This window comes from Ictidomys tridecemlineatus, chromosome 5, assembly GCF_052094955.1.
Source record: "Ictidomys tridecemlineatus isolate mIctTri1 chromosome 5, mIctTri1.hap1, whole genome shotgun sequence".
NCBI classification, from domain to species: domain Eukaryota; kingdom Metazoa; phylum Chordata; class Mammalia; order Rodentia; family Sciuridae; genus Ictidomys; species Ictidomys tridecemlineatus.
The window spans coordinates 79,525,723-79,539,494 of NC_135481.1; the positions used below are offsets into that span (position 1 = coordinate 79,525,723).

The following is a 13,772-nucleotide window of genomic DNA, read 5'->3' on the forward strand; positions in this document are numbered from 1 at the left end:
AGGGAGTTTTAGGGTCCCGCCCCCATTAGGGGTGGGACGCCGAGGGCCGAAGGTCTTCGGTCTGCGCTTGCGCCTGGCTTGCTCTTGAGCGTGTCGAAGATGGTCAGGTGAAGTGGGGGTCGTGCAGTCTTAGGGCTTGCATGCTGAGAATGAGTTGACTACAGCAAGAACGAAGCAGCTAAATATTAAAAAGAGAGAAGGGGTGTGTGTGTGTGTGTGTGTGTGTGTGTGTGCGCGCGCCTGGGACTTTGGCTCAGCGGTAGCGCACTTGCCCGGCAGGTGTGAGGCACTGGTTTCGAGATTCAGCACCACTTATAAATAAGTAAAATAAAAGATCTATCAACAACTAGAAAAAAATATTTTTAAAAAAGAACAAAGCAGCTTTCTAGGGCTGCTGGGTAGTTATTTGCCTATCAGTGTGATCACGTAATGTAATCACGTCTCGTTAGTAGTGGCATCTTACATCCAACCTGTGTCTGACCTGAACGCTAGTTGTTCTTCCTTACTTCCAAGTTACTTGCCTCTTTCCTTCCTACGACGGAGGCGGGGTGAGTAGGATAGCAGCTGCAGTAGCAGTAACCCTAAAATGTAGGCTCTGAAGGGGTTCAAGTAGTCACTGGAAAGAATGGAATTTTCTTCTATCCTGGCAAGATCTTCCTTTGGACAGCAGCCCCGACCAATTTTTTTTTTTTTTTTTTTTTTTTTAGAAGTGGAACTAAAGTTGAAATACAGGTAATGGGGTAATCCGGAGGTTAGCAGCCTTGATGGATAATGAACAAGATCAGAAGGGATGAGCAGGTTAGTGTTGGATGGATTAATGATAATAATTCCCAAAAGGGGATGTCCCTTGGGAAAACAGCAGGTGGATTTTCAAATTGTAGAAACGTGCTTATTTTGGTTTTACCCAAATGAAGAGTCCTAGTTAATGCAAAATGCAAAAAAATAATGTTGGCCGAGTTTTCCCCCGTAAAACCAAAGAAGGTGTAAGAACCTCATAAAAGAGTTCCAATTTCTCAAGAGTGGTTTTTAAAAACAAATTTCTATTTTATTAACCTGAAAAAGAAATTCAAAACAGAAACATAATTAAGAAAATAGTGAATGCAAACAGCATCTCTGGAACATAGGGTACTTTCCAGCTCTAATTGTACTGATAAGAGTTGTCCCTTCTGGTTCAGGTCTCCAACTCGCAGGATCAAGTCGACCTTTTGAGTATTGTTTTCTGAGAGAGAGAGACAGAGGGCCTGTGTTCTGTAATTCCTATAGTTTGCCTGTGAATCAGAGTTCTCTGTAAAGCTGCTAGGAGGATGAACTCATTTAATCCCTCAGTGTCAACAGCCTGCCCTATGCTGATGTCTCAAATTAGTTCTTACATTGGACCTTTTTTTGAAGCTGAATCTTCTCTTCCATACTAAGCCACTTGGCATTTCAAAATCCAAAATGTTTAAAATGGAATTCCTTATCTAATCTCTTCCCTTCTCAAGCCAATTCCTGCCTTTTGTACTACACATTCCAAGTACTCAGCCAAACCTTGCAATATTCTTTTTCTTTTGGAATTAGGATTGAATCCAGGTGCTTCACCACTGAGTTATATCCCTATCCCTTTTTAATTTATAGACATGTCTTGCTAAATTGCCCAGGCTATCCTTGAATTTAGGATCCTTCTGCTTCAGCCTCCCAAATTGCTGGGATTACAGGTGTGTGTCATCATGCCTAGTTGAATAAAATCTAATCTTTAGCATTCAAAGCTGATAACAAGTTAACCTATCTTTTCAGCCTTTTCTTCTATACTTCATTCTCCTATTTCTATTCCTGGATAATACTGGCACTGCTCTGAGCTGCACTGCCTGATCACCCCTCATTCTCCAAGCTCCTGTCTTAAGGATCATTGATTTTTAAGAAGCCCAAATCTGCCAATGATCTCTTTCTTACTTATATGGCCAGGGCATATTATTTGAATCTTTAAATAGTCTGAACCAAATGAGATGGCCTTTTTCCCCCTGTTCTGGGGATTAAACCCAGGGTTTCATGCATGGTAGGTTAAGTGTTCTCTCTCTGAGTTAGAGATGGCCATTTTTGTGGGTCAGATATTGGTAATTACGCGGTTTAGAGTCAGATGTGTGGGTTTCATCAAGAGTGGCAGGGCAGAGGCTTGTGTACTTTTCATCTCTATATCTTCTACTACCCCTGGCATGGGGATTGGTTCATAACAGTTCAATAGTGACTATAAAATTGAACAGAAAACTGTAGAAAGGGAACAACTGAGAAATGTTTTCATAGCTGCAATCTTTGCTTCCTTTGTAGACATGATTCTGGACATTCACTGTCCTATAGTGATGGGATATTTCACATCCTGCAGGCTGTGAGAATTATTTCACACATTTGAACTTTTTTTTTTTTCTTTCCTTTTTTGGTACTGGGGATTGAACCCCAGGACACTTTGCCACTGAGCTACCTCCTCAGCTCTTTACACATGCGTGCACACACACACACACACCCTTTTTTTTTTTTTTTTTTTAAGACAGGGTCTCACTAAGTTGCCGAGACTGACCTTAAACTTATGATCCTCTTGCCTCAATCTCCTGAGACACTGAGATTACAGGTGTGCACCACCATGCCACCATGCCCGGCTCATTCAAATTTTGAGGCATATAACATGATATGTACGTTTTAATACTTTTTAGTATACTTCCTGGATGGAATCAAGTTCATTTTCAATACAAACAGATTGAAAGCTAGATTAGAACCACAGTCTTCTTGAGGGCAGTGGCCTTATGTATTTTGCTCACCAGTATCTCCTTAAACCAAACAGGACCTTGCATAAAGTAAGCATCAGACCATTCATAGAATGTACATGCTCAGTATTTAAAACTTGTATTATGTTTAATTGTTTTGTTTTTTTTTTGTGTGTGTGTGTGTGTGTGTGTGTGTGATACTACAGATTGAAACAAAGGGTGCTCTACCTCTTCTGGCCCTTTTTATTTTTTAATTTTAAATTTTTTTGGTACCAGGGATTGAACCCAGGGGCACTAACCACAGAACCACATCCACACATCACTTTATTTTTTATTCTGAGACAGGGTCTTGCTAAATTGATTAGGTCCTTGCTAAATTGCTGATGCTGATTTTGAATTTGCAATCCTCCTGCCTCAGCATTCCCAAACTGCTAAGATTATAAGCACATGCCACTGCACCAGGCTATTTTTAATTTTGAGACAGGGTCTCACTAAGTTGCTCAGGTAGGCCTCCAACTTGTGATCCTCCTGCCTCAGCCTCCCTAGTAGCTGGGTTATAGGTGTGCACCCAGTTTGTATTTCTGTATTTGAAAAAACTTATGACTAAATGAGAAATCCAAATTTAGGTTTTTCCACATAGGCAAATGAATTCCTCTGGGAAATCTTTCAGAAAGACAAAAACCTTTGCTGATTCCAGTGCAAAGGGAAATCCCCTGCAAGTGGATTTCATGAATGTGTGCCATTGGCCACCAAGCAGCAGCTAAGCTGCTTAGCCAGGTGGACTTCCCCCTGGGTCAGGGAGCTTTCACTGTAGTCTGGGCACCAATACTTCTGCAGCTTTAACATGAGCCTGTGGGGCAGATTTGCTGTGTCTGTGTGGAAAATTTGATCTTTCTCTCTGGGGCAGGGGGGCACTAAATTAGGCTTTTGAAATGACTTTCTGGGTTTTTGAAAAATTTTAGAGGTGACTTGACATCTCGTGAGTCTTGGAAAATTTCCTGGGGGCCTCTGTTTGGCAAGGCCTACATTCTCCCCGGGGGTGGAAGAAGGTGGAAGGTAGAGGTTACCCACAGGCAAAGGTAAGAAATAGCAGTGTAGATTCCCAGTGACTGCTGACAAGCTGATCATATGGTGCTTAAAGGCAAGATAAGAATTTAGCCCTTAGCTTAAGGCACTCTGCTGGCAGTTTCAGTGAGCCAAAGGAATAGAAAAATAAGGCCTGGGTTTCCATGGATATTAGCAGGAATTGGAAACAATGCCCTGTGAGTTGGCTACATATACTGATCATAGAGTATTTTAGAAGAGTTGAGATTTCCTGATGTTAAGAGCCCCAAAAGGCAACTGTAGCCAGGACAGCTAGGGATATAGCAGCTTTGGGTAAAAAATGAGAGGGAAAAAGGACTCTGCCCAGCTCCCTGGCCAGACTTTCTCCAGTCCAGAGCCTCCTGAGAGGACTCCTTGAGGGCAAGAACCTGACCCTATTTGTATCTTTCCATTGTTTTAATCTTTCTCAGATCAATCTCAGGCCTGCAAGTTCTTCCTGCACTATACTAGCTATGATTGGTTACCTAGGAGTACAGTAATTCTGAATGAGTCTTGGAGAAGGAAAAAAGTGTGATTTCTCTGCATTCTAATTCTATCACTTATGGGCTAAGGAGAAGTCAAATGTGGGCCAGGGTGTGATTTCTGTGACTTACATGAGGTAACTTCATTATGCTTCTATTCATATGCCCTTCAAACCCCTTACTTGGCCAGACTCTAGTGAAATAATGCTCCTCAGCCATCTTGTCCATAACATCTAGTGTGAGTGTGGTTTTCTCACTTTCTAGTCCCAATGGAGGGTACAATACAGTGTCTGTCAACATAGCAGTCATAGGTACCTGTTATTCTATGCCTGGAGTCTCAACCATTACCCAAAATGACAAATGCTTTCCTTTGGTTTGTAAGGGAATAAACCTTTATCAGCTTAATTCAAATGACATTTAAATACAATTATCCATAAACCCCTTCTATAGAGCTCAAACCTTTAGCTTTTCAATTCACCCTTGATTTTTAGATATAACAACTTAAGTATTATCCTCATAACTTTTCATGTTTCTCTTGTTTTCCCCAATACTGCTTTAAATGAAGACCCAATGCTCAGCTGATTTCTTGTTTCTCCTAAGAGTGGCATGAACAGGACTGTGTGAAAGAGAATTCTCACAGGTCTCCCCAGAAACTGGAAGGAGGCAATGGAAGACACCAGCTGGTTTGGGCTTAGCCGTTGGTGGTTTTTAACACATAACTTCCCCTTAAGTATGATAACACCGGAAGCCCTTCATAGCTTGAAAGAACAGCAAATGTTCCAGTGAAAAATAAAATGGGGAAGAAAGAGATAAGGTCCTGAGCTTTGAACACCATCAGGCTCTGCTAAGTATCAGAATCTGAGCCTTGCCACAGACTACCTGGTGCCCACAACCTCAGTTTCTTCTCTCAAATAAGGGAGCATTCTGTACCCACTTTAAAAACATAAGTAAAAGATCACCACTTCAGTGAAAATAAGGCATTTACCAGTAGACTTGAATTCAGCTTCTCTTTGTGAAAGAAGTGGGCACTGGTGAAGAAGCACTGGATTATTTGTTAGTTTGCTTTGTTCTATCCCTACTAAAGAATGAAGCTGGGCTGGGATTGTGGCTCAGCGGTAGAGCACTTGCCTAGCATGTGCAAGGCCCTGGGTTCTATCCTCAGCACCACATAAAAATAAGTAAATAAAATAAAGATATTGTGTCTAAATACAACTAAAAAAATAAATATTAAAAAAAAAGAATGAAGCCAAGTACTACATAGGTCTGCAGTGCATATGCAATTATTCAGAAGTGAAACTATCTTCTTCCTACTTTGGAAAGCAGCCAGTTCTTACCTACCCTGTCCTATACACATGCAGCCTCACCCATGATGTGGAGAGAGGAATGAAACTGCAAATATCAGTTCACTGATATTTCCCACCTCTGGTGTTTCCTTACATCTTGGGATCTTTATGAATTTTATTTAGACTTTATTTACTCTATTTCTCCCTCACCCCAGCACCCTGATCAGGTAAAAGAAAGGGAGATGCAGAAGTTAGCTAGGCAACAAGACAGTGAGTCAAGAACAAAGAGGAAATAAGACTCAACAGCCTTCCTTTCAGCCTAGAGACACTTCCTCTTCCTTGAGGTTTCCTAATTGGCTTCCCTTAATTCCTATTTTCTTACCACAAAATTAAGTCATCTCTGATGCTCAGAAGAATCAAGTTTTCTTGGGGTAAATGGAGAGAGGGAGAAAGGATGCAAATAAATGAGGTTTCTGGTCATTTTAACCAATATTTTTCAGTCATTAAATTCAGGAACTAGTTCTTGAGAATTCAGTTTCTGATGGGAAAGCAAGACAGTGCTCCAGTTTTATCTTCTATTTGCTTTGAAATGCCTTGAACTTCAGCTGACATTCCCAAACTTCACTCAAAGTGCATTTCATCCATAGTATTGAAACAAATGCAAGTTTTAAAAATCAACCAGAGGAGAGTAACTAAGAACAGAGTAGGGACGAAGAGCATAAGAAGATTAACATTAAACAGGGATGAGAGGTGGGAGGGAAAGGGAGAAAGAAGGGAAATTGCATGGAAATGGAAGGAGACCCTCAGGGTTATACAAAATTATACAAGAGGAAGTGAGGGGAAAGGGGAAAAAAAACAAGGGGGAGAAATGAATTACAGCAGATGGGGTAGAGAAGAGGGGAGGGGAGGGGAGGGGGGATAGTAGAGGTTAGGAAAGGCAGCAGAATACAACAGACACTAGTATGGCAGTATGTAAATCAGTGGATGTGTAACCGATGTGATTCTGTAATCTGTATACGGGGTAAAAATGGGAGTTCATAACACACTTGAATCAAAGTGTGAAATATGATATATCAAGAACTATGTTGGGGCTGGGGATGTGGCTCAAGCGGTAGCGCGCTCGCCTAGCATACATGTGGCCTGGGTTCGATTCTCAGCACCACATACAAACGAAGATGTTGTGTCCGCCGAGAACTAAGAAAAAATAAATAAATATTAAAATTCTCTCTCTCTCTCTCTCTCTCTCTCTCTCTCTCTCTCTCTCTGTCCCCCTTTCTCTCACTCTCTCTTAAAGAAAAAAAAAGAACTATGTAATGTTTTGAACAACCAACAATTTAAAAAAAATAAATAAATCTTACAGCAAAAATAAATAAACAAATAAATAAAAATCAACCAGAGACAGCAAATTTATTTATTTATTTTATTTTTTTAATATTTATTTTTTAGTTTTCGGCGGATATAACATCTTTGTTTGTATGTGGTGCTGAGGATCGAACCTGGGCTGCGTGCATGCCAGGCGAGTGCGCTACCATTTGAGCCACATCCCCAGCCCCAAGACAGCAGATTTAGACATTAAAACGTTCTTAAGATTAAGACTCTGGGACTGGGGCTGTGGCTCAGTGGTAGACCACTTGCCCAGCATGTATGAGGCACTGGGTTCGAATCCCCGCCACCACATAAAAATAAAACAAATAAAATAAAGGTGTTGTGTCCATCTACAACTAAAAAAAATATATTGAAAAAGATTAAAACTCTGGAATGATGTCTTGCAGCTGCACAGCAAATTTTATTCCAGTTACTACAGTGCCATGTACATACTAGATGCCTACTAAATAATCTAATTCATTTAGAGAAGGAAGGTTGTTAAATGGTATTATTACAGAAAGCAGTATTGAGAAGTTATTTTCTTGAGGATCAGTGATACCACAGACTAAGTTCCTGGGCAAGCCAGCTCAAATAAAATACCAAGGAGCAAGAGGGGAATTCACTCAAAAGAGAAGTAGGCATGAGAGGTAAAAATCAGGAAGATGTTTTCTAACAACTTCTCCAAAATATTTCAGCAACATTCTCTGTGCCCCTTCTATGGACAAGAAGCTGCACTAGCTGCTGTAGGAAACACACATGAACGAGATGGGGTCCCCACCAGAGTTCAGGGAGAAAGATGAATGAAAGCAAAGCCATCAGGATGACTGCAACAGAGCACTGCAAATGAGGAAATGACCTTATATGCAGATAAGACAGAAGGCTTTTAAGACTGCCGGCTGAAGAAGCATGTAGATGTTAGAAGCAGTGTGGGTGGTACTTTGGTGCAACATGAAGTGGGAATGGAATGAACAGAGAAGCAGGGAAAGAAAATGAGGGTCTGTGTTTAGGACAAGCTAGGCCACCATTGCCTAGAGAATTGACTAGGACACACCTTGAATATTTATGAGTAAGAGTGGCATGACTAGAGTTATGCTTTGGATAGATAACCTGGTAGTAATACTTATGATTAATTATAGCTATAGTTATCAATGAGTAGGCTACTGATATCCAAGTGAAAGGTTTTGAAGACTTAAACTAGGATGGTAGTAATGGGAAAAGAAAAGAGATTATTTGCAAGAATTTTAAGAGCTTCCCACCTTGTTATTAAAAATAATACACTATTCACAGTAGGATTGTTTGTAATCGGCAAAAATTGGAAGCTATCCAAATGCTTATCAGTAAATGGACAAACTGTGGTATATTCATATTATAGAACATTATATAATAATACAAATGAATGAATTTGGGGAAACCTGACTGTTATTGAGGTGGCCTGGGCCAGCTCTGGACTGCGTGTAGCCTGCCTTGGGCAACCAGCGTGCTCACAATGGGCACCCCAGCCTCTGTAGTGAGTGAGCTGTCCTGTTGGCAGGCCCCCACTGAAGCCCAGGGCCACAGGCAGGCCTCGGCCAACATCTTCCAGGATGCTGACCTGCTGCAGATTCCAGGGCCTGTTTCAGTGCAGTGGGGACCAGGGGGCTGAGGAATGGCTCCAGATCCAGGAGTGTGCAGGAGATCACTGAATAGAGGAGGCCCCCCAGGCAGAAAGCCCAGGCTCAATTGCTATATCATTGCAGTTAACCTCTAAGTCCTGGAGCTCCGCTTCCCACTGGCTGGATGCACAGAGCACTGCCACTAAGACAGCCTCTAGTGAGCAGCATTGGAACTCAGGACAAGTGCCAGGATCTGCCAGAACTTTGGGGAACCAGGTCCCACAGGCTACCTCTATCAGATCAGACACTGATCCCAGGAAAGGTCTGGGAATAGCAGGATTTTCCCCACGAATCATGGTGACTTTTGCCAAAGGCCTGGGAGGTGAAGAAGGGAGACCTGAGATAGGCAGCCCTGCAGGAAATAAATAAAGGAAAGCAAAAGATGCTGCCACTAGTCTGCTCAATTCAACAGGACTGGAGCCTTCCAGTGGGCTCTGTATCATGTGAGATCCATTCTCACCAGAGTGGGGAGACACACACAGACTGTTCCTGCCTCAGCTCTTCTCAATCCAACACTGTACTTGGGCTGCATGATATTCTCTTGGGAATCAAGTGATAGGCACTCAGAATGCAATACCTTATCACTTCTGTCACTAATCTGCTGGCTGCTACTGTCACTCATAATTCAGCAACCTATCCCACACCCCCGGTGCTGTCAGGCCAGCATGAGAAAACCATGGTTTATGTAACAAATAAAACCATTTGCATAAAAATGAATGAAATATAACTTCTTGCAACAACATGGATTAACCTCACAAAATGTGGAATAAAAGAAACCATACATAAACCAGAAAATCCCAAATGATTCCATGTATACAAAATATAAAAACAGACAAAAACAAATTTATACTATTAGAAGACCTGTTACCTTTTGGGGGATAAGAAATGGAGGAGGAAATCATAAGGGGGCTTCTGGCAAAAAGCATTATGAACAGATTGTGATATAACTTGATTTTTGTTTTCCCATTCTTCCTTTGCTCTTTCTTCCTAGATGAAAAGTCTAGTAGCTGGGCACAGTAGTATAATCCCAGTGACTCAGGAGGCTGAAGCAGGAGGATTGTAAGTTCAAAGGCAGCCTCAGCAACTTAGTGAGGCCTTGTCTCTAAAATATAAAAAAAGGACTGGAGATGAATTGAGTGCAGCTGTGTTTAATCCCCTATACTCAAAAACAAACAAACAAACAAACAAACAAAAACTAGCAGTTCATCTGGGAGTAGTGGCACACACCTGTTATTTCAGTGACTTGGGAGGTTGAGGCAGGAGGATTGCAAGTTCAAGACCAGTCAGCAACTTAGTGAGACCCTTAGCAACTTAGCAAGACCCTGTCTCAAAATAAAAAAGGACAGAGGATGTAGCTCAGTAGTTGGGCTACCCCAGGACCAAAAAAAGTCTAGAGTTCCCATTACTTCTCTGTTCCCCTTAGATTGTATTATGCGTGGTACTATGCATTCATAGTACAATGTCACTTTAATAAATGCAGTCTTAATTCAGAAATTAGAATATCAAGTTCTATAACAACAAAAATTTCAAACAGCATTACAACATTCTACTCTGCCAGTTTAGATTAGCTAAAGCCCTCAGTGTAAATAGGTGGGAGCATGGCTGACTTTTCTTCCCTAATCATTTCTAGCTCAGTTCCTCCCTACTTGCTTCTTTTCTTGCTCCAGCCAGGTGGATGATAAGCAGTAGAGGGTTAAGATGAGGAGAGGTGAGGGGTGGGTGGCTTAATGCTTCTAGGCCTAGCAAATGTTTAAGGCTGGTGTCTCAAGCCTGGCAAGTAATTAAAGCCTATGCTTCCTCTCTGGGCTACTTTTCTTGAAAACTTTTCAGTGGTTTTCTGGTGGGTCACTATGTCTTTATATCTAGGTAGTCATTTGCAGCTCCTTCCTCAATCCCTAGGCATCCATAAAGTTCCTTCTAGTTCAAGACAGCTTTAAGGCAACTCTCTCTTTTTTTTTTTTAAATATTTATTTATTTATTTAAATTTTCGGCGGACACAACATCTTTGTTTGTATGTGGTGCTGAGGACCGAACCCAGGCCGCACGCATGCCAAGTGAGCGCGCTACCACTTCAGCCACATCCCCAGCCCTCTAAGGCAACTCTCTTCCCACTGTTGGTACCCATATGGCTCTCAGGAAATAGGCAGTGAAGGCCAATTTCAAGGCAGCAGCCTTCCCTGGCTTCCATCCCAATGCTTTTTGCCAGCCTTTCTGTCATCCTTTATATTTCCAGTCATACAGTCAGGCCCTATCTACAGTTCAACTTTCTCAGGCATCACCTCTCTGAGTCCCCCATACTACAAGCTCTAAATCCTAGTATGAAGACATGTTTCCTGGGGCCTTTTAATTTAGAGGCACCCAAAGAACTAAGAGCATAGCAGCAGCTTTCTTTAAGGAAACATCTTTATCATTCCCCTTTCTCTGACTCCTTTATATCTTTGATCTGACTCAGAGAGCAGAGTTGTGAGACAGATTCTTCTTCATTCCTTTTGCAAAATCTATGTATGGGGTTCTGCTTCACACTCACCTGGGAATCAGGTTATCTACTGTATTTGTGCCACAGTTCTTACAGAAGAGTCTTACTGTAATTCTGTATTATACATACTTTAAAAATTTCAGAGTATACAGATGATGAAGTGAAATTCATCTGCAACCTCAATACCCAGAGATACCTCTTAACATTTTGGAATCAATAAAATATCATTCCTTTCAGATGTTTTCCTCTAAAACTATCTTCTTTCCTATTTAAAATATGGCATAGTTGCTTTTCTATTTATTCTATGCTAACACATGAAGTATTATTTAAATTACTGCAACATTTAAAACTGTTTATTTCTTCCTTCAATTTGAACAGTTACTTATTTCTAATTTTACTATTACCAGTAACACTATTACAAATGAATGAGTTGTTTCCAAAGTGAATGAATCTGAGTGTCCACAGGCTACCCAGGAAATGATGGTCAGTTGCAAATGTGGAATTGGAAAGAGACTAGGCATAGAGAGAGGTCCTTTGTGAAATTTCACTATGAAACTATCCCTGGGAAACTATCTAATAAACTATCCCAGTTTTATTAGTCCAGAAGTCTGAAGGTATTTGCAAGTAGATGGGAAGGAGCCAGTGAGAAGGGATAACTGAAAGAACAAGATCCCAACTCAGCAAGGAGGGACAGTATGAAAGCAAGTAGAAAAGGAAACCTAGGAAAGAAAAGGGAGAAAAGCCTCAGGATAGGAAAGGATAAACATTGCTGAAGAGGCTCATGGCTTTCAGTTTCTAGTTAAGTTGTCTGCTGGGAATGAAAAATATGATTATGACTTAGAATCATGAGTGTTACCCTTTTTATTTTTAAAAAATAATCTTGGAGCTCAATGAGACCCTTACTACTTAAATTATGATCTACAGCATTGGCATTACCAGGGACACCTGAATCAGAATTGACATATTTTTCTTTGGTGTTGAGCACACACTCTACCACTGAGCTATATCCTCACCTAAAACTGGCATTGCTGAGGTTGGCTTTGAACTCACTATCCTCCTGTGTTAGCCTCCTGAGCTGCTGGGATTATAGGCATGTGCCACCATGCCTGGCCCACAACTGGCATTTTAAGTAAGATCTCTAAGTGTTTCTGTGCCCATTAAAGTTTGATAAGTACTGCAACTGACCATCTCCTGGGTAGCCTGTGGCCACTCAGATTTATTCACCTTCGCCACTTAACAGGAGAAAAAATAAGAGCCTCAAATTAGTTGTTTTTCAAGTTAAGATTGTAAAGGAATTCAATGCAAAATGGATAAAAAGGACCTTCAAATGAGAGTGAAGTTCCAACAGCATAATTTCATGACTTTTTTTTTTTTAGCAATACTGTGGTATACAGGACTAAAGAAAGTAGAATGTGTCTACTCTACAGAAGGTCTGGAATTGAAAAGATGGACATAGGAGATGAAAAGAATGAAATTATTTGGACTGCTATTGAAGCATTCCTCATATGAATGCTTTGAGGGGTGGAGTGAAAAAGGTGGGGAAGAAGGAAGTAAAGCCAGATGGGGGTGGGCAATAGAAGCCTGGTAGGCTTGGAAGGGACAGGCCCAAAAACTAGTCAAGGAACTGGTGGGTAAGTTGAAGAAGTAGGGCAGATAAGGGAGTCATGGTCCAAATGAGGAATTTCAAAGTTTGAAATCCTGAAATTAGAGCAGTTTTAAGCAATTAAAGAGGTTCAGAATGGCCATTCACAGAGGGCCAAAAACCAAGAGTAGAAGAGGTTAAGAAACAAACAATGAGACCAGAACATGGATGGAGTTGAAATCTTTATGGAGTTAAAATCTGCAGTAATACTGGCAAGGGAAGAAAAATGTATCCTATTAACATCTGTACAGTACAAACTGTTCAATACTGATTTCCTCACATAAACTTCCCTTGGTGTGTCAAGGAACAAAAAGAATCACATGACTTACTTAAAAAAAAAAAACAACTTCTTTATCGGTGTAAAGCAGCAGTTATCATCAAAAACATGGTCTGATCAGAGTTTATTTCTTTAGGAGAAGAGATCAGAGGGCCTGATTTGGAAAATACCCATTTCATTAAGGATTTGACCACTCCTGCCAGAATGGACCAAGTGCCAAAGGACGTGACCTTTAATTTGAGCCAATAGCTATTATCAGTGAGACAGCTTCCTGAAACACAAATTTCCTTCTGAACACAAGCAAACCTTGAGGAGAAATTTGAGTATAAAAATATGTGAATAGTATATTATGGTATACAGCAATGCCATAATTTAAGCTATTTGACTCCTTTTATGAATTTACATTTTATGATTACATAATAGAATACATAAGGAAGAAGTGGTAGAAGAATATAAGAACAAGAAAAAGTGTTCATTTTCTGTCATTAAAAAAATGTTACAAAGACGTGTACACAGAATGATTCTTTTTTTAGAAAATGGATATACGAACAATAGTAATAGATGTCAGCTACGGAACAGGATTAAAAAAATGCAACTTTCGGTTCTAGGGCAAGGTCATTGAAAAGAAGAAACTTCAAGAACAATTTACTTTCAAAGAATTATTATTTCCTATTAAAAAAGATGGACATAGGAGGTGATATACTATATTAGTATAGTACATCTTAGGTAACAAGTCTAGATGAGGGACTTACCTTTTCGAGGTCTTGCCATAGCTACCTC

The 13,772-nt window shown here is 40.6% G+C and overlaps 1 long non-coding RNA gene and 1 pseudogene across 1 annotated transcript; both read left to right on the forward strand.

Annotated features, from left to right (window-relative positions):
- Nucleotides 1-5: 5 nt before the first annotated feature.
- Nucleotides 6-13,469, forward strand: LOC144377845 (uncharacterized). Its single transcript, XR_013439033.1, has 3 exons — nucleotides 6-107; nucleotides 708-798; nucleotides 13,129-13,469. It is a non-coding gene; the product is annotated as an uncharacterized LOC144377845 (long non-coding RNA).
- On the forward strand, nucleotides 8,417-9,244 carry LOC110597875 (arginine vasopressin-induced protein 1 pseudogene; annotated as a pseudogene).
- Nucleotides 13,470-13,772: the final 303 nt, after the last annotated feature.